This window comes from Lathyrus oleraceus, chromosome 2, assembly GCF_024323335.1.
Source record: "Lathyrus oleraceus cultivar Zhongwan6 chromosome 2, CAAS_Psat_ZW6_1.0, whole genome shotgun sequence".
Classification (NCBI taxonomy): domain Eukaryota; kingdom Viridiplantae; phylum Streptophyta; class Magnoliopsida; order Fabales; family Fabaceae; genus Lathyrus; species Lathyrus oleraceus.
The window spans coordinates 348,491,260-348,515,356 of record NC_066580.1 but is presented as its reverse complement, the minus strand read 5'-3'; the positions used below and the strand labels follow the sequence as shown (position 1 = coordinate 348,515,356).

General features: G+C 41.1%; 1 non-coding gene across 1 annotated transcript; it reads left to right on the top strand.

Annotated features, from left to right (window-relative positions):
- Positions 1–23,740: 23,740 nt before the first annotated feature.
- Positions 23,741–23,847, top strand: LOC127125154 (small nucleolar RNA R71). Its single transcript, XR_007804612.1, has one exon. It is a non-coding gene; the product is annotated as a small nucleolar RNA R71 (small nucleolar RNA).
- Positions 23,848–24,097: the final 250 nt, after the last annotated feature.

Genomic DNA, 24,097 nt, shown 5'->3' with positions numbered 1-24,097 from the left:
GTTTATGTTACCTGCTTTAAATAGAAGGAAAATACCAAGTAATATCGAATAATATAAAATAAATCGAATCAAATAATAATATAATTTAATTAAATCGAGTCCAAAAATGTGATATTATTTCATGTTATCAAACTCCCCCATACTTAGACTTTTGCTTGTCCTCAAGCAAGATACAATGTATAAATCGATTTATAATATTAGCCAGATGAAATTTCAAAACACACATCAATTCGTACCAGGTTGCAAGTAAATCTTGTTTAGGAATAACCTGAGTTTAGTCTTAACATCAACAACTACCGTCACAACATCAGATAACCCCACCTTATGCAAACCAGTTCGAGTCATGCTACTATAGCTAGCCTAGTTCTTTCACTCTTATTTCACCCGTTTTCATTCTAACGAAATCACATTAAGCCCTTTATCGTTTCGTGCACATAGTGGAGTAACCGGTTAGTGATTCTGATCCCCTTTTAGCTAGAAGCTCTGGTACATAAGTTGGATAACTTCGTTATTAAGTCCATTGCAAATTGCGGGGGATCGGACCGTAGTCCGCCCTACCAAGTTCAGCACCAGATACCTGCTGAACCAACTCATAATGGATCTTTCATATTATGCTTTTGTAGGGTCCGCAACCTTTGGATTAAATGATCGGGTAAGGATCACCTAACTTAATTAGTGCATTTCCTGATTTTTAATATATTGTTTTTGGGAATCATTCACTTATATTCATCGGCTCTCCACGTAGTTTGCTATTAAGATGGTGCCGACTTCTCGTATAAACTACTCGGGGTTACTATAAGACTAAAAGTGCAAGGAATTGGTATAATAGGTACTTATTCTGATCTAACATGTTGAGGTTTTTAGCGTTGAGGTGGTAATAATTTTGTCTTGATTTCACTCAAGTTTTATAAAATGAGCAACCTTTATACTTATCGAGTGTGTTAAGTGTTAAAAAAAAATTGTTATGGCTCAAGAAAATTGAGGGGAATAGATAATGCAAAATTTTCACACTAGGGACTCGACTTAAAATAAATATATATATATATATATTATATATATATATATATATATATATATATATATATATATATATATATATATATATTTTTTTTTTTTTATATAAAAGGGAAATAACAATGAAAAGAAAATAACATTCTTGAAAGAGGAATGTTAAAGTTTTCTCCCCCACACTTAAATGAAATATTGTCCCCAATGGTTCAAAGAAAAGCGAAAAGAAAGGAAAAATAAATAAATATGCTCAATTCTGCCTGCGTCGTCTTGTTCTCGGACCCGGTGAGCGTTGATGTACTTCTAAGTCAACAAACCTGTTGAGCAAGTCAGTGAACCGTTGGTCGGTTATTCCATTCCTCGCTTCCTGTTGATGTTGCATCTGGCGCATCAGTTGCATCACTTCGTTATTCTGCGCATGCATGGCATCAATAGCATCCATGATGTCATCATTAGTTGCTGGCCTTCTTCTTCGACGACGTCGGGAGGATTGACCAGTTGCATTATCGGAAGGATTAAGCGGGGCTAACTGTTGTTCAGGACCTTGATCACCTTGCTCCATTTCCTCAAACTCGTCCGGGGCCGGGTTTGCTTGTGTAGGCTCGGTAGCTTCGGGAGCATTCAAATCATAGATGAATCGGTCGGGGTTGGTGACATCTGTGAGGGCAATGTTGGGCAAAACAACGCTTGGGACTTCTTGGTTATTCACCATAAGATAATACCTTCCGCCTACCCTATTTTTGATTAAGCGGCTGGAGCGACAATAGCTTATATCCATAAATAGGGGTGACAGAGATTGTAAATTTTGAAGTCGGTCCCCTAGATTCAGACCAAGTGCTATGGAGGTTATTAATCCTCCAATCACAAAAGGTTGGCGGCCTCTAGCACATAGGGTACGAATATGGTGAAGTAAGAAAGAAGCGGCGTTTACCTTTGTATCCATTTCAAAGACGCAGTGGAGGAAGAATAATTCCTTCGCGTTGACTTTGCTGTTGTTGGGTCGACCAAAAATGGTGTTTTGCAGAATACGGATAAAATACCGGATAGTGGGGTTATGTATGTGTGAAGCAAGTAGTGCATCCCAGTTATTGGTTTCCACACCGGATATTTTTCTAAAGAGGTCGAAGGCGTTTATGTGCCACTGTGAGTTCGGAGGGATTCTTGGGTGGACTTGGCCTCCTACAGGGAACTGTAGCATGGCACTCAACTGATCCTGGGATAGTGAGTACTCGGTGTTGAACATGCGGAAAGTTGCGGTACCAGTTAAGTACTCGTCTTCACCGGTTGGAGTGGTGTATGAATAAGAACTTAAAAATTCTAAGGTGAGTGATGGGTATGTAGGGTGATTTTGTGTGCAAAGAAAGGTTAAATCAGAAAGCTGAAGCATCCATTGCACACCTTGAAGTAATCCTAATTCTTGTAAACAATTTAAATCAGGATACCTGGTAGATACGACACCTCATTGTTGGAACCGGTCGAACTGCTCCCGTTGATAATTATCATCTTCAGATCGGAAGATAATATTTCCGAATTATTGGTTCTCCGCTATATTGATAGGTAGGTTGAAAAAAAGGAAAGGGAATGAAAATGTATTTGTATAGAATGGTTTGTTGGAATGATGTGGTGTAGGAAGAAAGGTATTGTAGGTATTTATAGGAAAAGTTTGGGAGTTGGGAAGAGGAGTGGGTGAGAGAAAAATAAATGTGGATGAATGTGAGTGGAATGGTGTAAAGAGGTGGGTTAATGGGGAAAATAAAAAGGTGGGGGGTTAACGGTCGTGTCCCCAACGGTTACGAGCATTCACGCTGTCACGCTCGTGACAGAAGGTGTTACGGACGTCATGGGTTGCGTGGCGACCGTGATGGCTTGTGTGACGCTCGTCACACAGGTGCTTGCAACGATCACTGGCGCTCTGCTTATGTGGGTGTTTCATAAATTGTTTTTATTATTATTATTTTTTTTTTCTTGTAGTTTATGTTTATTTTAATTGCTATTGTAATATTTTTGAATTTCCATGCATGCTATTCTACTACACACCATAGTGTATATATATATTTTTTTCTCATAGGCAGTGTAAGTAGTAGCATAGTATATATCATCATTGGAAATTTTAGGTGATGCATAAATCAAAATAACATTTAATTTAACCAATAATTCCAATAACTCCATAAAAATAAACATAATGTAATATATGAAAATAAAATAAAGCATGCGGAAAATAAATCCTAAAATTAAAAATAATGTCAAACAAAACTATAAATCCTAAGACTAAAACTAGCTAACTCCAATTCTTCTAGCCAATTGTAGGATCTTTCGCTGGAGGGGCAAATGAATTGACACGGCGGTTCAACTCGAGAAAATGATTTGTCATAGTGCTCATGGTGAATGTATCAAAAGAAGTGGGGAACCCTAAAAGGTTAGTAAACTCTTGAATGTTAAACTGATACTCCATATTGAACATCTTGAATTGAATGAAACCTCGTGTCATACGGTGAACTGACTTGGGGTGTTTTGCTTTTTATCGCAATGTCGCGGATAGCAAGAGTCGCCACCGACTTTTCTTTTATCCAATAAGGAAAGGTGGAAAAGAACAGGAAAGACCTCAATAGATTTTGGGTTCGGGAGGTACATTATACAAAGGGAAGGTGTTAGCACCCTTTGTATCCATGGTTATCCATGGGCTCTTAATTGCTGGATCACTTATATTTTTGTCTGAAAAGTGTTGGTGAATTGTTTAAAAATGTTTCGAAAAGAGAGTTTAACTTTGTAATGATTCTCGTATGAATGTATACAAAGTATTTATCTCGTTTGATTTTGAAAAAAAACCGTTTAGAAAAATGTAACTTGGTAATGATTCTAGTATGAATGTATACCAAGTGGTGATTTTCTAGGACTTGCAAGGTGTGAGGGGTGGAAAATGTTTTAGGTTATGATCCAGTAATTGAGAGTTATACCTTCCTAAGGTTGTTATGGGCATTTCCTATCCTTATGAGGGTAAAACTGTCCTTACTATTGAGAAGTAAGTAGTTTTATCCTTTGGATGTAAAAGGGTCATCGTAGGGTCATCGATAGGTCATTGAAGGCAACAGTTGTAAGGATACCTTAGCATTCGAAGGGACGATCATCATTTAACCGTAGGCTACACCGAAGGGTCATCGAGGGACAAAATCGTATTTTCGAAGGCAACATCCGAGGGACCATGATTTATTTTATGATGATTTAACCGAAGGGCCGTTGCTAAGTGTATCCCTACATTCGCGGGACATGACCGTTATACCGTAATACCGTAGGGCAAAAGAGAGGTCCAAGATCACATATTTAGAGGCCATGTTTTAAAGTTAATTAGGTAATTAGGGCGAATCTCCACATTAAAATCAATACATTAAAAATAATACATTAAAATTAATACATTAAAATTAATTAAGCAATTTAGGGCAGCTCTTCACAAGGGTATCCCACAAATAAAGTGGAAGACCTAAACAACAATCTTTTCCTGGGGTGTGTGAACCTTTGCAACATTCAGCAAACGGGTTAGAATACCAAATCAGGGTGCAATCGAGGATTACACCGCAAAGGAAATCACAACAGTAATATGATCAGATAAACAATGCATGGCTATGATAAAACATGAATGAAAAATCAGAATAGAAAAGTAGGCTACTGTCAGGTTCGCGCCTGCCTCGCCTAGCGAAGGCTTAGCGAATACTCGCTTCATGCTCGCTTAGCGACGTGCTAGCGAGCGACTGCGGATTCTGGTTTTGATATCAGTACAATTTCAACCAATTTTATGCCTTATGGCTTTCATTACAGCAATTATATGGTTAATCATTTAAGGTATTCAAGTGCACACTACAATTCACATGACAAACTTAAGATATTTTCATAGATTTAATCATAATGCCATATGCAAATTAAGAGCATAAGGTAGTAATAGCAATTGTAACCTTGAATTGGCCGACCGGATCGAATTGAGCGGAAGTGACCTTGCTGCCGCCGGCTTTTCCTTCAGGGTTTCTCGGAATTCTCAGGGTTAGCCTCCAGGGTTTTCCGTCTGTGAGCGCGAGGGTTTGCTTGCTAGGGTTCTCCTTTCGTCCTTTTTCGTTCTCCTTTTCATTACTGAAGTGCTGGTATTTATAATGCTCTTTTTCATGACCTAATGGGCTCAGAATGAAGCCCGAAATTTTCTGTTGTCTGTCAGCTTCGCTAGGCGAGCGTGTAGCGAACGTTCGCTAGGCGAGCGTGTAGCGAACAGGCCAGTTTAGGCCATTTTCTGGATTGGGCCATTCGTGAGCTGGGCCTTTGTTCCTTTGAGATCAGTGCCATAAAAATGAGTCGGAGTGCCCTGAAAAATGTCTTGAAATATTAATGGGCAAATTTTGGGGTATGACAGCTGCCCCTGTTCAATATTCTTGAACCGAGAGAGTCAGAATGGTATGTACGCCATTCGTGGTCTGGAGGTGGAAGAATATTGAACACTTAGAACGCCCCAAAAATTTGCACTTGTCAATTAGTTAGTCTTGATGGAGATGGGCTTAAAGATGCCATCTAGGAAGTTTGATGATGAGAGCTTCAGAGTGCGTCGTACTTTAGAAGATATCTGAAGTCATGGGTGTCACTGGGTCATACGCCAGACCGTATAGTGAGTCATTCATTAGGCCGTCGACTTCACTGGGGAGTTAGAATGGGTCATACGCCGCTGGGGATAACAGATCAGAATGGATCATACGCTAGATCGTATCTGAGTTGCAGAATGGGCCGTCTGTTAGGCTGCATCTGACGAAAAGTAGTCGTACGCTAGACTACACCTCGGGATGTACCGTACGCTAGGTAGTATCTGAGGAAAGAACATCCAAATGGGTCGTATGCTAGACCGTATCGGACTTGTTGGAGGAGTCGTATGCTGTGCCGAATCAGGATGAGATAAGAATCCGAATGAGTCATACACTGTTGGGGATAAAGGATCAGAATGGATCGTACGCTAGATCGTATCTGAGTTGCAGAACGAGCCGTCCGTTAGGCTGTATCGTTACTGAAGGATCAGAATGGATCGTATGCTAGATCGTATCTGAGTTGTAGACTGAGCCGTCCGTTAGGCTGTACCTGGTGATGAAGGGGGTAGTCATACGCCAGACTACACTTCAGAATGTACCGTACGCTAGGTAGCATTTGAGGGCTTGAAGGTCCAAATGGGTCGTATGCTGGACCGTATTGGAGTTGTTGAAGGTCGGAATGGATCGTACGTTAGATCGCATCTGAGTTGAAAGAGTCATATGTTGAGCTGAATCAGAATGAACCGTATGCTAGGCTATATCTGATAGTATTTGTATACGTTGTATTTGCAATAAATGTCTGGGATGGGCTTATAGATGCCGTCACTAGGAGGACGTCAGGATGAATGTTGACATGGAGTGTATCTGAATCTGAACATAATCGATGAAGATGTTCGTCTGAATGGCTCTCTATTTTGACTGTATCAGGAAGATAATTAACCTGAAAAATAAAGTTAGCTTCATGCCATGTCATGATGCATGAGATGTTTTATGCTTTCGAAAATAACTGCAAACGATGTATGCATGCGTATGCTGTGAAATGATGTAATGAATGAATTATGCATCTGAAAAGTTCTTCCTGAGGACTCTACTGGGGAAAACAAATCTCAATCTTCTGGTTGGGAGATACTGGTATCGATGACCCTTTCTTAGCCGGGGATGCTTGATTTCTGTCTGATGGTAGAAATGTTCAACAGAAGCCTGGCTGGGGGTGGAAGAGATGACCCATTTGTCTAGTAATGCCACTCTCTTCTGGGAATGACTGGCTTTGCTGGGGAATAGGATTAGCAACGGATTCATTGGAAAGCATGATTAGACCTTCTCCTCGATCCTGAAGCCCAGTAGTAATCGCTATTTCTATTTTATGCACGCATTTTTGGTAAACATCGATCATATCCAAATGCATATATTAATTCGAATTAAATCAATGGACGTTTATGCAAACAAAACAGAGAAAGTAAAACAAGAGCATTTTTTTTTTGAAACTAAAATTATATTGATTTCGAAAGAGGGCCTATAAACAGGCAATTTGTGTACAAGGAGACAAAAATCCTAGTAAGAGGAAATTGTCAAGAAAACAAAGAGAAAGCTATGCCGAAAACGTCCTATTGACTTTAATTCCACTACTGCCATTATGTCTTCAAGCCTCTCATCTCCTGCTGTCGGATAGAAGTGATTAGCTTGTTCAGTCCTTTGAACTTGGATGAAGCTGTCTGAGAACGGGACATAGTCATACGCTTTAATCCCTAATTTTTGCCTGGACTGCCTTTTCAGGTTTTCAATCCACCAGGATACCCCTTTTTGCCCAAGCCGCCTTTTCAGGTTTTCGACTTGCCGGGTGCACATTTTTTTATGTTTATCTCTAATTTTTGCCCGAACCTTTTTGGTTCGCCGGGATGCCCTTACTTTTGCCTAGGTACGTCGACCTAGCAGGTCTCTTTTATGCGTAGTATTTTTTGACTATGTCTGCGTTCACGGGATGCGGGAAGTCTTCGCCGTCCATTGTAGCTAGTATCATGGCTCCACCAGAGAATACCTTCTTAACTACAAACGGCCCTTCGTACGTGGGAATCCATTTGCCTCTGGGATCACCCTGTGGTTGAATGATACGCTTTATTACCAAGTCGCCAATTCGATATACCTGTCTCTTGACTCTTTTGTTAAATGCCTGGGTCATGCGCTTCTGATATATCTGCCCATGACAAACAGCCGCAAGTCTCTTTTCATCAATCAAATTTATCTGATCGAGTCGAGTCTGAATCCATTCATCTTTATCTAAGCCTGCATCTTTCATAATTCTTAGAGAGGGAATCTGAACTTCCACTGGTAAAACGACTTCCATTCCGTAGACTAAAGAGAAAGGAGTTGCCCCTGTCGAAGTGCGTACTGAAGTGCGATAACCATGAAGAGCAAATGGTAACATCTCATGCCAGTCTTTGTACGTTACCGTCATCTTTTGTATGATCTTCTTGATATTCTTATTAGCGGCTTCTACAGCGCCATTCATCTTCGGTCGGTACGGAGAAGAGTTATGGTGTTTTACGTTGAACTGCGTGCAGAGTTCAGTAATCATCTTGTTGTTCAAATTAGTACCATTGTCGGTGATAATCCTTTCAGGGATGCCATACCGACAAATAAGACTATTCTTGATGAACCGTGCCACCACATTCTTGGTGACAGAAGCAAATGAGGCGGCCTCTACCCACTTTGTAAAGTAATCAATAGCGACAAGGATGAAGCGATGTCCATTAGAAGCAGTAGGTTTAATCTCCCCAATCATATCAATGCCCCACATTGCAAAGGGCCAAGGTGCGGTCAACACGTTCAATGGAGCAGGAGGTGCATGTACTTTATCCGCATATATCTGGCACTTGTGACAGGTTCTGGAGTGATGATGGCAATCAGCTTCCATGGTAGACCAATAATACCCTGATCTCAGAATCTTCTTGGCCATCGTATGCCCACTAGAATGAGTCCCAAAAATACCATCATGCATGTCTTCCATAATCTTTTCTGCTTCCTTTTTATCCACACAGCGAAGCAAAGTCGAATCATGATTACGTTTGTATAATAATCCATTACTCAAAAAGAATTTAGCGGAGAACTTCCTCAGGAATTTTTTGTCATTGATGGATGCCTCTTCAGGGTATTCCTGAGTTTCCAAATATCTTTTTACTTCGTGGAACCAAGGTTTCTCCTCTACTCCATCAGCGTTAAGTTCATAACAATACGCTGGTTCATCTAACCGTTCAATGGTGATCATGGGAGCTTCGCTGCCCCATCTGACTCTGAACATAGATGACATGGTAGCCAATGCGTCTGCCAACTGATTCTCTTCTCGTGGAATGTGTTCGAATGTAATCTCTTCGAAGTATGGGATTAATGTTAACACCCGCTCTCGATAAGGGATGAGATTCGGATGTTTAGTGTCCCATTCTCCTTTGATCTGACTGATTACTAATGCTGAGTCTCCGTACACACTCAAAAACTTGACCCGCCGGTCTATAGCAGCCTTGAGTCCCAAAATACATGCTTCATACTCAGCCATATTATTGGTACAATGAAAACATAATCTAGCAGTGAAAGGCGTATGGTAACCCTCGGGAGAAATGATTACCACACCAACACCATTGCCCAATGCATTAGAAGATCCATCAAAAACCATAGTCCATCGGGATCCCGGTGCGGGTCCTTCATCCGGTCCATGTTCTTCATGATTGGTAACAAACATGACATCTTCATCTGGAAACTCAAAATTCATAGATTGGTAATCATCCACCGCTTGATGAGCCAAATGATCAGCTAGCACGCTTCCTTTGATTGCTTTCTGAGTAGTATACTGGATGTCATACTCTGTTAAAATCATCTGCCATCTTGCTATTCTTCCGGAGAGAGCGGGTTTCTCAAATATGTATTTGATAGGATCCATCTTAGAAATCAATAAAGTGGTGTGATTCAACATATACTGTCTTAGTCGGCGAGCAGCCCAGGCCAAAGCACAGCAAGTTCTCTCGAGCAGTGAGTATCTTGTTTCACAGTCGGTAAACTTTTTGCTAAGGTAGTATATGGCATGCTCTTTTCGACCAGACTCGTCATGTTGCCCCAACACACACCCCATTGAATTTTCTAACACGGTCAAATACATGATTAGAGGTCTTCCTTCAACTGGTGGCATCAGAATTGGAGGTTCTTGAAGATACTTCTTGATTTTGTCAAAAGCTTCTTGACATTCCTCATTCCATATCATCTCTTGATTTTTCCTCAGTAGCTTGAAGAGGGGTTTGCAGGTGGCGGTCAAATGGGAGATAAATCGGGCAATGTAATTCAAGCGTCCCAAGAAACCTCTGACTTCTTTATCTGTACTGGGAACTGGCATTTCTTGAATAGCTCTCACCTTGGCCGGGTCAACCTCAATCCCTTTACCACTGACAATAAAGCCCAGGAGTTTACCGGATCTTACTCCAAAGGTGCATTTGTTCGGGTTCAATCTCAACTTGTACTTCTTCAACCTCTCGAACAGTTTGTATAAATGATCGAGATGTTCCTCCTCAGTATGAGATCTGGCTATCATGTCATCCACATATACTTCTATTTCATGATGGATCATATCATGGAACAAAACCACCATAGCACGCTGGTACGTTGCCCCTGCATTCTTTAAACCAAATGGCATTACTTTATAACAGAACGTGCCCCATTGCGTCACAAACGTAGTTTTCTCCATGTCCTCAGGCGCCATCTTAATCTGGTTGTAACCTGAGAATCCATCCATGAATGAGAACACCTTGTGTTGAGCGGTGTTATCTACCAGAACATCAATGTGCGGGAGTGGAAAGTCATCCTTGGGACTCGCTTTATTCAGGTCTCGGTAATCTACACACATTCGCACCTTACCATCCTTCTTTGGCACTGGTACCACATTAGCAACCCATTGAGGATAAGAAGTAACAGCCAGAAAACCTGCATCAAATTGTTTCATCACCTCGGCTTTGATTTTCTCAGACATTTCAGGACGCATGCGACGAACCTTTTGCTTAACAGGACGACATTCTTCCCTCGTTGGCAGTCGATGCACTACTATATCGGTATCCAGTCCTGGCATGTCTTCATAAGACCAAGCAAAAATCTCTACATAGTCATGTAACATCTGAATCAACCTTCTTTTGACACTGTTTTCCAAGCCTGCTCCTATTTTGACTCCTTTCTTGTCTACTTCGGTACCCAGATTTACAATCTCAACTGACTCCTCGTGCGGCTGTATAGTCCTCTCTTCCTGCAGTAACAGTCTGGCAAGTTCTCCAGGTACTTCACAATCTTCCACACTTCCATCCTCGGCTTGGTAGATCGGATTTTCAAAGTCATAATGAACAGTAGTAGAACTATTATCAACAGGATCCAGAGTGGGTATGGATCTGCAATTCGTTACGTGAGTGTGTGTAAGAAAACATAGCTTGTTTGGAAGATGACAGAAAAGATAAAGAGCGCAATATTTGAATGCAAAAAGTCCATTGATTTATTGAATATGAATATGCTTATGAAGATGACAAAACCCTTAACAAATTAGCTATTGTGCCCCGGGCATAGACACAACGCTTGGAGAAGTTCAATTGTAAAAAAAACAAAAATTTGCAACACCAAAATAGACAATAACAATTACTCCTGACTAAAGGAAATCGGGATAGTGTCTTCAGCCTTCCAATTATTGAGTCCGTCGCCAATTGTTGGGAAAATCCAGCTATCCAGGTCGCAATCGTTGTCAGCGTCTTCTACAACATTAATTTGACTCTTGGCTACCTTCTCAGAGCTAAACCCCAGGCCAAATTTGTCAGACTTGTACGGTACGTCGATCAGTTGACCCCAGCCAGTACAGCCACCATCTTCAACCACAGCTTGAGCGTCCTTCAGGGAAATCATAGCAGGAGGAGTCCGAATAACCTTGGGTACACAGGGAGTTGGCTTAAGGACAGGATTGGTCGGAGGAACTACTTCAAATGACTGACAAGGAGTCTCAATGAATTCACCATCCATCTCGACGTATCTAAAGGTATGCACACTACTGACAATGTACTCTTCTTCTCCACACACAGTGACAATTTTGCCCTCTGTGGGATACCTCAGCTTTTGATGGAGAGACGAAGCTACAGCACCTGACCCATGAATCCAAGGGCGTCCCAGTAAGCAGGAATAGGCAGGACGAATGTTCATTACATGGAAGGTAGTATTGAAGACTTGAGGTCCTATCTTGATAGGGAGGACTACTTCGCCATGGACAACACTCTTCGCACCATCGTAAGCACGTACCACAATGTCACTAGGTTTCAGTTCGATGCTTTTACAGTCCAGCTTATCCAGCACAACTGTTGGCAGTACATTCAAGGAAGAGCCATTATCGATCAACACATGAGACAAAGTGATTCCCCTACACTCAATGGAGATATGCAGGGCTTTATTGTGATTCTTTCCCGCTGGTGTCAGGTCAGCATCGGAAAAGCCTAGGCCATTGTCAACAGCCAAGTGAGCAACATAATTTTCGAACTGATCGACAGATGTTTCCTGAGGCACATGAGCGGTCTTCAAGAATTTTATCAATGCATTGGCATGAGGTTCAGAAGATAACAGCAAGGATAACATCGAGATCTTAGACGGGGTATGCCCCAACTGTTCTACAACATCAAAATCACTGTTGCGAATGATTTTCAGCACTTCTTCCATTTCTTGTTTGGCAACATCTTCGGGAGTAACTTCGACCAGTGTCTCTGACTGAGAAGGATTGACTGGTTCCTTTCCTCGAGTTTCAAGGATAGGAGGTGAGATTTCTGGAGAGAAGATCCTTCCGCTTCGAGTAATTTTACTAGTCCCAACAATGCCACTAGTATTAGCAGCATTATCCACTTGCTTCACGCCATGGACGTAAACATCACCGCCATAATTCCACGGAATAGCTTTGCTTGAGGAATACGGGATCGGGCCAGGTGCAGTGATGATTAGGGGAGAAACCCTGGGCTCAGCAGTAATCTTCACAGGCGCCCTGGTAGCGTAATCTTCACTGGAACTTTGGACCTAGCAATCACAGATATTTCTTCAATAGGGTTTTCCGCCTTAGGAATCCTTTCGAAGAGAACTGTACGATCGTCCATCAGCCGTTGAATACCATTCTTCAATTTCAAACAGTCCTCGGGCCGGAGTATGCAGAGATTGCAATCTTCAGCACAACCTGGAAATAAACCAGCTTGCAATAAATTCCTCTTTATGATCGGGAGAGGAGATGTTAAGTCCGCCACATTGGAAATGTGAGAATCGTCATCCATAGCATTAACAGTCTTGTCATGGTTAGGCATAGGAGCAGTGATGACATTAGGAGTCTCCGGAGGCTCAAACTCAATTTCTCCAGCTTCGATCATATCCTGAATCTTATTCTTCAATGACCAGCAATCGTTTGTATCATGCCCGGGGCTATCGGAGTGATATGCACACCTGGCATTGGGATTATAACGAGAAGAGGTAGTGTTGGGATTTGTAGGAGGATCTCTAAGGGTGATCAAATTTGCCTTTAGCATTCCCTGCAGTGCCTGTGCCAAGGTCATATTGATCCTGGTGAACTGCCTTCTTGGCCTGTCTTGTTTGGGCTGGAAGTTTTGAGATGGTGGTGCTGCAATCGTAACTGCTCCAATGTCGTGGTCACGGTTTTTCTTGTTACGACCCTTTTGACCGTACACAACATTTGATTCGTTCCTCCCCTAATAGGACCTTTTGGTGCTTGCAGAGGTAGCCGCCTGTATCTTTCCACTTCGGATGCCGCTTTCAACACGTTCACCTGTTAATATAAGTTCAGTGAAACCTGATGAAGAACTTCCCAGTAGATGGCTGTAGAATGGGCCGGTCAGTGTGCCCATGAACATGTCCACCAATTCTCTGTCAGTCATAGGGGGTTTGACTCTGCCAGCCAAATCTCTCCACTTTTGAGCATATTCTTTAAAGCTTTCTTTAGATCCCATAGTCATATTCTGCAACTGTAGCCGGGTAGGTGCTAGTTCAGAGTTATACTGGTACTGTTTATAGAAAGCTGTTGCTAAATCAGTCCAGGTGCGGATGTCAGAGCTCTCGAGCTGATAATACCATTCCAACTGTGTGCCAGACAGGCTCTCTTGGAAGAAATGGATCCATAGCTTCCTGTCAGTGGTATGCGGCTGAATCTTTCTCACATAAGCTCTCAGATGCATCTGAGGACAAGACGCACCATCGTACTTAGTGAAAGTGGGGATTTTGAATTTGCGAGGAATGGTCACATCGGAGACCAGACCCAAACTTTCGAAATCCAAACCGGGCGCCTTCTGACCCTCCATAGCTAGCATATGTTCTTCCAGCAACTTGTACTTATCATCTCTTGGAGAGTACTGTTCATTTTCATAATCTTCATCGTCATCCTCAGGGTTGGAGAAATCAGCATTCTCTTCCTCTGAATCATTCTCCGCCCCCTCTTCCGGACCATTCGGGATTCCAAACTTGACTCCTGTGGCCTGTCCTTTACGCCTTCTTCCCGGGTTAATGAAACTCACAGCTTTCTTGTCTTTCTTCTTTTCGAGCAAAAGAGCCTTCAGTTCCTCCTGCCCCTTGGATAAGCTTAGCATCATCTCCTTGAATTGAGCATTCTGAGTCTAGAGATCTTTGACAGTTTGTTCGAGATCCATTTTTCTGTTTGTAATGAAGACCGTGAGAACATTGAACTTGTAGAATACCTGTTATGCAGTGTTATGTTATGCTATGCAATGTATGAAATGTTTTCAAGGACTTTTGGAATTTAACTTTGCGTAAATCACCAACAAGAGAGACATGTTTATTGCTGATTTCTTTGATCAATGTTCATTACAAAAGGAATAATAATAAAAATACAATGAAAGCTCAAGTCTCCCAGGGGCGACTTCTTTTTGGGCGAAGATACGCATTGAGTCTTCGTTCCTCATTAAGCTGACTGGTAAGTTCTAGCACTTTCTTCCTTTCTGCGACGAACTGAGTCTCGAAAGTATCCCTTTCTTCTCTCAACTGGATCCAGGATCTCTTTAGTTCCTCAACATTGGTAGGCATATCTGAATAAGGAATGATCTGAGGAGCACCTCCTTCAGCTTCAGGTTCGACAATCTGAGGTCCGATTGCAAGATATGGCATGACAAGTTCACGAGCTCTGGCGCGTACCCATCTGAGATAAGGTTCCATAGGAATAGAATTTTTCTGTCCTAACGTACCTCTCTTCACCATGCCCCAAGCTCGTACAAATCTTTGACGGAGGCCTTGGGAATCGTTGTCATAGTCGAACATGATGCCTTCGATGATCATTTCATGTGGACCATCTCTTCGAGCACAACCAAACTGTCGCAGAGCTAAAGCAGGATTATAAGTAATACCTCCTCTTATTCCTAGGAGTGGTACATTAGGGAACTCGCCACAACGGTCAAGGATGGTAACATTTTCCTTGAACTGAGGACACCAACAGATGTCTGGGTGGGAGAGCGACATTATCCTTTGAGACCATTTCAAATTCTGCCCGTTCTTCAAGACTGATTGAGGAAGGTGCGAAATAAACCACCTAGACAACAAAGGTATGCAGCACATGAGAGTCCCTTGCTTCTTCATGGTACGAGTGTGGAGGGAATGCAAAATGTCTCCCAGCAAGGTAGGTACAGGGTTGTGAGTGAGAAATATCTTAATAGCATTCATGTCTATGAATTGGTCTGGATTAGGGAATAACACTAAGCCATAGATTAGCAACGCCAGGATGTCTTCGAAAGCACGGACATTCATAACTTTTAAGAATTCTCGGGCCTTATTTGTCAGGAATTTGGCAAGTAAACCCTTAACTCCACTCCTTGTTACCCAATTAGCTTCAATGTCGGACTTCGTCATGTGTAAAGCTGCGGCAACTTCTTCAGACTTCGGAACCTTTTCTAAACCACTGAAAGGTATTTGATCAAGGATAGGTATCCCAAGCAGTCTGGAGAATTCTTCCAGTGTAGGTACCAACTGATAATCTGGGAATGTGAAGCAATGATGTTTAGGGTCGAAGAACTGGAATAAAACTCTCATCATATCTTCTTTGAAACCAGTGGTAACCAAATTGAGGAGAGAACCGTGTTTCTTGATGAACTGGGCATGATCGGGGAGCTCTGACACTAAATTCTTCAGTTGAGGAGAGATTGCTACAAGATTAATCCGGATGGTCTTCCTGGGAGCCATAGCCTTACAAAACAGAGCAAAGTTAAATCCCTAAGTCCTTGAAATGGTTAGTACAATGTTATGATGTCATGATGTTATGATGTTAAGATGTTATGATGTTATGAGGTTAAATAAATAACAAGCACAAGCAAGTCACACAACCATCATTCCTAGGTTTTAAGGCTTGCATGAGTTCCATAGGTAAGTACCCTCCCCACTGAAGTTTAGTTGGTTCAACCTGTCCTAGAATAGTAACCGGGTTCTAGAAGGATCTCAAATCACCGACCTTCCTTTAAGTCCACTTCAGTGCAACACCAAGTGGTTGACCGAAGCTTCCCTAAAGTCCAATCTCAAAGAGTGTAGTATCGAGTCTCAACCAACCCCAGTCGGAACCGAAGTCAGTTATCTCACTACTTTCTAATGGCCAGGATGAGTCAATCAGGGTTCTAAAGGTCTGGTTAATGCTTTAATGACACCACGCAGAAGCCAAATTTTTCCTCAAGTGAACATGAGGAACATCAGGACATCCAAAGTGTCACATTAACCGTAGCCATCATTTTAACCATTCCAGTATACGCCGGATAGTCGCAATGATCTATTGCTACTTACCTAAGGTACACTAGATCCGGGTGTAGGATCTTTCACTCAAGAATACCCAAGCAATCCCTTAAAAGTAAATCAGACAATTTTAAATAAGTGATCTTGTTTTTTTTAAGGTAACCTCTCTTGTAATCGTCCCCAGCAGAGTCGCCAGTTCTGTCATACGGTGAACTGACTTGGGGTGTTTTGCTTTTTATCGCAATGTCGCGGATAGCAAGAGTCGCCACCGACTTTTCTTTTATCCAATAAGGAAAGGTGGAAAAGAACAGGAAAGACCTCAATAGATTTTGGGTTCGGGAGGTACATTATACAAAGGGAAGGTGTTAGCACCCTTTGTATCCATGGTTATCCATGGGCTCTTAATTGCTGGATCACTTATATTTTTGTCTGAAAAGTGTTGGTGAATTGTTTAAAAATGTTTCGAAAAGAGAGTTTAACTTTGTAATGATTCTCGTATGAATGTATACAAAGTATTTATCTCGTTTGATTTTGAAAAAAAACCGTTTAGAAAAATGTAACTTGGTAATGATTCTAGTATGAATGTATACCAAGTGGTGATTTTCTAGGACTTGCAAGGTGTGAGGGGTGGAAAATGTTTTAGGTTATGATCCAGTAATTGAGAGTTATACCTTCCTAAGGTTGTTATGGGCATTTCCTATCCTTATGAGGGTAAAACTGTCCTTACTATTGAGAAGTAAGTAGTTTTATCCTTTGGATGTAAAAGGGTCATCGTAGGGTCATCGATAGGTCATTGAAGGCAACAGTTATAAGGATACCTTAGCATTCGAAGGGACGATCATCATTTAACCGTAGGCTACACCGAAGGGTCATCGAGGGACAAAATCGTATTTTCGAAGGCAACATCCGAGGGACCATGATTTATTTTATGATGATTTAACCGAAGGGCCGTTGCTAAGTGTATCCCTACATTCGCGGGACATGACCGTTATACCGTAATACCGTAGGGCAAAAGAGAGGTCCAAGATCACATATTTAGAGGCCATGTTTTAAAGTTAATTAGGTAATTAGGGCGAATCTCCACATTAAAATCAATACATTAAAAATAATACATTAAAATTAATACATTAAAATTAATTAAGCAATTTAGGGCAACTCTTCACAAGGGTATCCCACAAATAAAGTGGAAGACCTAAACAACAATCTTTTCCTGGGGTGTGTGAACCTTTGCAACATTCAGCAAACGGGTTAGAATACCAAATCAGGGTGCAATCGAGGATTACACCGCAAAAGAAATCACAACAGTAATATGATCAGATAAACAATGCATGGCTATGATAAAACATGAATGAAAAATCAGAATAGAAAAGTAGGCTACTGTCAGGTTCGCGCCTGCCTCGCCTAGCGAAGGCTTAGCGAATACTCGCTTCATGCTCGCTTAGCGACGTGCTAGCGAGCGACTGCGGATTCTGGTTTTGATATCAGTACAATTTCAACCAATTTTATGCCTTATGACTTTCATTACAGCAATTATATGGTTAATCATTTAAGGTATTCAAGTGCACACTACAATTCACATGACAAACTTAAGATATTTTCATAGATTTAATCATAATGCCATATGCAAATTAAGAGCATAAGGTAGTAATAGCAATTGTAACCTTGAATTGGCCGACCGGATCGAATTGAGCGGAAGTGACCTTGCTGCCGCCGGCTTTTCCTTCAGGGTTTCTCGGAATTCTCAGGGTTAGCCTCCAGGGTTTTCCGTTTGTGAGCGCGAGGGTTTGCTTGCTAGGGTTCTCCTTTCGTCCTTTTTCGTTCTCCTTTTCATTACTGAAGTGCTGGTATTTATAATGCTCTTTTTCATGACCTAATGGGCTCAGAATGAAGCCCGAAATTTTCTGTTGTCTGTCAGCTTCGCTAGGCGAGCGTGTAGCGAACGTTCGCTAGGCGAGCGTGTAGCGAACGTGTAGCGAACGTTCGCTAGGCGAGCGTGTAGCGAACGCGTAGCGAACAGGCCAGTTTGGGCCATTTTCTGGATTGGGCCATTCGTGAGCTGGGCCTTTGTTCCTTTGAGATTAGTGCCATAAAAATGAGTCGGAGTGCCCTGAAAAATGTCTTGAAATATTAATGGGCAAATTTTGGGGTATGACACCTCGGTTTATTCCTTTTCCATGGTTTGGTAAATAGATCAGGGAGCTAAGAAATTCTAGAGTTAGCCTTCGGTAAGTAACAAATTGTCTGCGAATAGGAGTGGTTTCCCACCCTATTTGACTCAGCAGATACAAGACACTATCTCTTAGCCCAAGTACGATCATTGCATCTTCATCAGCATAGAAGGTTGGGTGCATCTCTCTCTCAGAAAGTTCTTCAAATTTTTGTCTCTGAGCTCTCCCTCTGAATTTGATACCCATGCGGTCAATATGTGCCATCAGGTTAGAGTTAACTAAAGAAAAGAAAAACAAGAGTTTTAGTCAGGATTTGGCCAAATGCCGAAAGAAGAAAAGAAGAAAAATTTAATTAAAATAAAGAATACGGAGAATGAAAACTAAATAAAATCAAAAAGAAGGGAATAATCAAAGAAGAAATAAAAATAAAAATTTGTGGGTTGTCTCTCACGAAGCGCTTTGTTTAATGTCGCAAGCTCGACATAAACTATTAAATGTTAATCTATAAATTCTGAAGACATTACGTCTAAGTGCAGGACTTGCGAGTCTTCATTGTTCTCAGTATAATGTTAATGTTTTAGACGCTGCCCGTTTACGATAAATGGCTCAATAGATTTTCCTTTAATTTCTACAGCTCCACTGGGAAAGACATTGGTGATTTGGAAAGCGCCTGACCATCTAGATCGTAGCTTTCCTGGGAATAACTTAAGTCTAGAGTTAAACAATAGGACTACATCGCCTTGTTTGAAAGTTTTTCTTGATATGCGTTTATCATGCCATTTTTTCGTTCTTTCCTTGTAGATTCTGGCATTCTCGTAGGCGTCTTGTCTAAGTTCCTCTAATTCGTTTATATCAAGAATTCGCTTTTCACCGGCGGCCTTATAGTTTAAATTTAAATTTTTAATAGCCTAATAGGCCTTATGTTCTATTTCTACCGGGAGGTGGCAAGATTTTCCGTAAATAAGCTTAAATGGGGTTGTTCCTATGGGAGTTTTGTAAGCGGTTCGATAAGCCCATAAAGCTTCAGGTAATTTTGATGACCAGTCTTTTCTTGACGTAGCGACTGTTTTTTCCAATATCTGTTTAATTTCTCTATTAGACACTTCCACTTGTCCACTAGTTTGAGGATGGTAAGGTGTTGCTACTCGATGTTTTACGCCATACTTAAACAATAATTTTTCGAGTATCTTAGATATGAAATACGATCCACCATCACTGACGACTATTCTTGGGACACCAAATCTTGGAAAGATTATATTTTTAAAGAGTCTAGTTACTACTCGTGTGTCGTTTGTTGGAGAAGCTATAGCCTCAATCCATTTTGATACGTAGTCAACCGCTACGAGTATGTACTTGTTACCGAAAGAAGGTGGGAAAGGTCCCATGAAATCTATTTCCCACACATCGAAAATTTCTACTTCCAAAATGCCTTTTTGTGGCATTTCGTCACGTCTAGATATGTTTCCTGTGCGTTGACACCTATCGCATTTCTTGACAGCGGTATGTACATCCTTCCATATGTTTGGCCAATAAAGACCGGCTTGTAGGATTTTAGAGCAGGTCTTGGATGTACTTGCGTGTCCACCATAAGGAGCGGAATGACAATGTTGGATTATACTTTCTACCTCTTCTTCAGGTATACACCGACGGAAAATACCATCGGGGCCTCTTTTGAAAAGTAAAGGATCGTCCCAATAATAATGTTTTATGTCATGGAAGAATCGTTTCTTTTGTTGGTATGATAAATCAAGTGGAACCGCTCCGCCGGCTAAATAATTGACGAAATCAGCTTACCATGGTGTAACGCATATAGCTAAGGTGGTCTCTACCTGTTCATCAGCTCTATTTTCTTCCAAATTAGCTATAAGTTTATCGTACGAGAAATCATCGTTGATCGATGTTCTTTCTGGTTCCAGGTTTTCAAGTCTAGAGAGGTGATCTGCTACTACATTTTCAGTTCCTTTTTTATCTTTGATTTCCAAATCAAATTCTTGTAGCAACAAAATCCACCTTAGGAGTCTAGGTTTAGCGTCCTTTTTTGTTAAGAGGTACTTAATGGCGGCATGATCAGTGTAAACGATTATTTTAGCTTCGACCAAGTAGGAACGAAATTTATCTAGTGCAAATACTACTGCTAAAAGTTCTTTCTCGGTCGTGGCATAATTCATTTGCGCTTCATCTAGAGTTCTACTCGCGTAATATATGACGTGAAGTTTTTTATCCTTTCGTTGTCCTAAAACAGCGCCTACGGCGTAGTCACTTGCGTCACACATTATTTCGAAAGGTTCATTCCAATCCGGGGTTTGCATTATGGGCGTGGAGATCAATGCTTGCTTAAGTGTTTGAAATGCTTCTAAGCATTTATTGTCGAAGATGAATTTAGCATCTTTCATTAATAGTCCGGTTAAAGGTTTAGTTATTTTAGAGAAATCTTTAATGAATCGTCGGTAAAAACCGGCATGTCCGAAGAAGCTTCGTACTTCTCTCACAGTTTTCGGAGGTTGAAGGTTTTCGATTACTTCTATTTTGGCTTTGTCTACTTCAATTCCTCTATTTGATATGATGTGTCCTAAAACAATTCCTTCTTGTACCATAAAGTGACATTTTTCCCAATTAAGTACTAGGTTTACTTTTACACATCGTTCTAGAACTCTTTCTAGGTTTTCAAGGCATTCTTCAAAACTTTGTCCGCATACGGAAAAGTCATCCATAAAGACTTCCATGATGTTTTCGAGAAAATCGGAGAATATTGCCATCATGCACCTTTGGAAGGTTGCAGGAGCATTGCACAAGCCAAACGACATTCGTCGATAAGCGAAAGTACCAAAAGGACATGTGAACGTTGTCTTTTCTTGGTCATCAGGATGAATTGGTATTTGAAAGAAGCCTGAGTAACCGTCCAGATAGCAGAAATGAGAATGCTTGGCTAATCGTTCTAACATTTGGTCTATGAATGGTAAAGGAAAATGATCTTTTCGGGTTGCTTTGTTTAGCTTTCTATAATCAATGCACATTCTCCATCCCGATTCGATTCGTTTGGTTATAGTTTCTCCTTTTTCATTTTCGATCACGGTTATACCCCCTTTCTTTGGTACTACGTGTACAGGGCTAACCCATTTGCTATCGGATATAAGATATATAATACATGCCTCTAATAACTTCGTTACTTCCTTCTTCACTACCTCACTCAGGATCGGGTTTAGTCTCCTCTGATGTTCCCTAGAAGTTTTACAATCTTCTTCTAGCATGATGCAGTGCATACAAATAGAAGGACTTATTCCTTTAAGATCGGTGATGTTGTATCCTAGTGCGGTTGGATATTTTCTTAAGATATGTAGGAGTTTTTCGGTTTCGAGTTTTCCTAGGTCTGCATTGACTATCACGGGTCGTTCAAGTTCTAAGTCTAGGAATTCATATCTCAGATTTTTGGGAAGTGTTTTCAGGTCGAGGGTTGGTTTTTTAAGGCATTGCGTAGGATCCGATGTTATTGCTAAACATTGGTTCAGTCTGTCTTCTACACGACAGTCAGACAATTCGTCATTTTCTAATTCTGTTTCTTTTATGCATTCATCGATGATATCCATGAAGTAACATGTGTCTTCTATTGCAGGTGCTTTCAAAAATTTGGAAAGAATAAACTAAATTTTCTCTTCTCCTACTTCGAAAGTGAGTCGTCCTCGTTTTACGTCTATGATGGCACCGACGATTGCTAAGAACGGTCTTCCCAATATAATGGGGGTAACTTCATCTTCTCTTATGTCCATAATTATAAAATCGGTTGGGATGTAGAATTGACCTATGCGCACGAGAACGTTTTCAAGAATTCCTACGGGATATCTAACGGAACGATCTGCTAATTGCACAGACATTTTAGTTGGTCTTAATTCTCCCATTTCAAGTCTCTTGCATATGGACAAGGGCATAACACTGATACCGGCTCCTAAATCGCATAAAGCTTTGTCTATGACAAATTTTCCTATGTGACAGGGTATAGACAAACTACCAGGATCTTTAAGTTTAGGAGGCATATTCTGGATTATTGTGCTGCACTCAGCAGTGAGTGTAACGGTTTCGCTCTCTTCAAGTTTCCTTTTATTAGATAGAATTTCTTTTAAGAACTTAGCATATGAAGGCATCTGTGTAATAGCTTCTGTGAAAGGAATGGTGACGTTTAATTGTTTCAGTAGGTCAACAAATTTTTTAAATTGGCCCGCGTCTTTGGTTTTAATTAGCCTCTGAGGATAAGGGATGGGTGGTTTGTAAGGAGGTGGAGGTACATAAGGTTCTTTGTTTTCTACGGTTTCCTTGTTACACTCTTCCTTTTCCTTAGGTTTACTTTCTTCCTCAGTTGACTTTATAGAGTTTTGGTTCTCAATCCTTGGGTCAGACGGTCCTTCTACCTCTGTTCCACTTCTTAATATAATTGCATGAGCGTGGCTTTTCGGATTAGGTTGGGGCTGTCCAGGAAAAGTACCAGTTTGGGCAGCAGTAGGCGCTTGTTGTTGAGCTACTTGTGAGATTTGGGTTTCCAGCATTTTGTTATGGGTAGCCAGGGCATCTACTTTACTTGCTAGTTGTTTAATTTGTTCGTTAGTGTGTACATTCTGGTTTAAGAAATCTTTATTGGTTTGCTGTTGAGAAGCTATGAAGTTCTCCATCACGATTTCCAAGTTGGATTTCCTAGGAACGTTATTGTTAGGTGTAGATGGGGTCGGCTTTTGATATCCAGGAGGTATAGCTGGGGCTTGACTGGGAGCTTGTCCTGGTGCGTATAAAGCGTTGTTACTCTTATATGAAAAATTAGGATGGTTCTTCCAGTTTGAGTTATAGGTATGCGAGTAAGGATTTCCTTGAGCATAGTTCACTTGCTCTGCTTGGATTCCTGTTAGGAGTTGACAATCTGTAGGAGTGTGACCTTGAATTCCACAGACTTCGCAATTTTGAGTTACGACAACCATGGCGGCTGGAGGTGATACATTTAAACTTTCAATTTTCTGGGCAAGAGCATCCACTTTTGCATTAACATGATCAAGGCTACTTATCTCGTACATGCCTGTTTTCGTTTGAGGTTTTTCTACCATTGTTCGGTCGCTTCCCCACTGATAATGGTTTTGGGCCATGCTTTCGATAAGTTGATAAGCGTCAGCGTAAGGTTTATCCATAAGCGCACCACCGGCGGCGGCGTCTATTGTTAACCTTGTGTTGTACAAGAGACCATTATAGAAGGTATAAGTTACTAACCAGTCCTCTAAACCATGGTGTGGACAAAGTCTCATCATGTCTTTGTATCTTTCCCATGCTTCGAAAAGAGACTCGTTATCTTTCTGTTTAAATCCATTTATCTGGGCTCTTAACATAGCTGTTTTGCTTGGAGGAAAATATCGGGCAAGAGAGACTTTCTTCAACTCATTCCATGTGGTGACTGAGTTGGAGGGAAGAGACTGAAGCCATCTTCTAGATTTATCTCTTAACGAGAAAGGAAAGAGACGAAGTCGAATTGCCTCTGAAGTGACACCATTAGCTTTAACAGTATCAGCGTATTGGACAAATACGGATAAATGAAGGTTTGGATCCTCGGTAGGATTTCCAGAAAATTGGTTCTGTTGC